Source organism: Portunus trituberculatus, chromosome 32 (assembly GCF_017591435.1).
Source record: "Portunus trituberculatus isolate SZX2019 chromosome 32, ASM1759143v1, whole genome shotgun sequence".
Taxonomy (NCBI): Eukaryota; Metazoa; Arthropoda; class Malacostraca; order Decapoda; family Portunidae; genus Portunus; species Portunus trituberculatus.
The window spans coordinates 15,428,082-15,429,503 of record NC_059286.1 but is presented as its reverse complement, the minus strand read 5'-3'; the positions used below and the strand labels follow the sequence as shown (position 1 = coordinate 15,429,503).

The following is a 1,422-nucleotide window of genomic DNA, read 5'->3' as shown; positions in this document are numbered from 1 at the left end:
ACATCCAAATATCTCCACCCGGCCGGGGAATCGAACCCCGGTCCTCTGGCTTGTGAAGCCAGCGCGTGTGTGTGTGTGATAGGTATGGTTGAGTACGAGAGTGAGTGTGTTTTATCCTTTGCTATTATTGTTGTTGCTTTTATTATTTACTGTATGTTGTGTAGCACGTTTGATAAAGGTGATGTGTCCTCGGGTATCACATACTATCTGAGAATTAATTGATATAGACAGAGTTGTTGAATTAATACTTTATGAGGGAGAGAAGCTTTCAGGTAAACAGACAGACAGACAGGTAGACAGACAAACAGGTAGATGGATAAAGACAGAGAGAGAGATAGACAGGATGACAATGTACCTGCTTTTATATAAGAGTTATAGATTTCTCTCTCTCTCTCTCTCTCTCTCTCTCTCTCTCTCTCTCTCTCTCTCTCTCTCTCTCTCTCTCTCTCTCTCTCTCTCTCTCTCTCTCTCTCTCACTGGCAGCAGAAGAAAAAAGTTGCCTCCACAGTAATAACCAAAATGCAAATTAACTTAGTATGCCAGAATAATTTAGGTGAATATGACGATAGGATTAATTATTCAGATGTACTTTTATATTACTCTTTCTTTCCCTCTTGGTATTTTTGCAGTGCTTACGAGGCGCGGTCAAAGGATAACGCGACCAGGGAGAAAAGAAAGGCAAAATAGGCGGTGCTTTTTCACTGACCTTATAGAGAGAGAGAGAGAGAGAGAGAGAGAGAGAGAGAGAGAGAGAGAGAGAGAGAGAGGGAGAAAGTGGATGGCATTTTGTGTCCTGTGCTTTTTAACTCCGCCCTTGTGAGTGGGAAGGTGGAAGGGAGACTGAGTGGTGTGTGTGTGTGTGTGTTTCACTGTTTGATCTGCTGCAGTCTCTGACGAGACAGCCAGACATTATCCTACGGAACGAGCTCAGAGCTCATTATTTCCGATCTTCGGATAGGCCTGAGACCAGGCACACACCACACACCGGGACAACAAGGTCAGAACTCCTCGATTTACATCCCGTACCTACTCACTGCTAGGTGAACAGGGGCTACACGTGAAAGGAGACACACCCAAATATCTCCACCCGGCCGGGAATCGAACCCCGGTCCTCTGGCTTCTGAAGCCAGCGCTCTAACCACTGAGCTACCGAGCGTGTGTGTGTGTGTGTGTGTGTGTGTCAGTGTGTTTCCCTCCGACTCAAAATGGATGTCTATTTTTCCACTCTACTGTGTATCTACGGACTATATTCTTAAATATTTATGTCATTCACCTCTATACTTTTACAAGAGGCTCAAGTTGAAGTTACACGTACTTTTAAGAGTTCTTATGATTTTAGTGATAGATTAACAGCATTTTTTTTAGATCATTAAACGAAAAACGCCTGAAAAAAGTGTGGCTAATGATCTTTTTGACCATGGA

The 1,422-nt window shown here is 43.6% G+C and overlaps 1 non-coding gene across 1 annotated transcript; it reads right to left on the bottom strand.

Moving 5' to 3' along the window:
* Nucleotides 1-1,083: 1,083 nt before the first annotated feature.
* Trnal-cag lies at nucleotides 1,084-1,156 on the bottom strand. The gene has a single exon. It is a non-coding gene; the product is annotated as a tRNA-Leu (tRNA).
* Nucleotides 1,157-1,422: the final 266 nt, after the last annotated feature.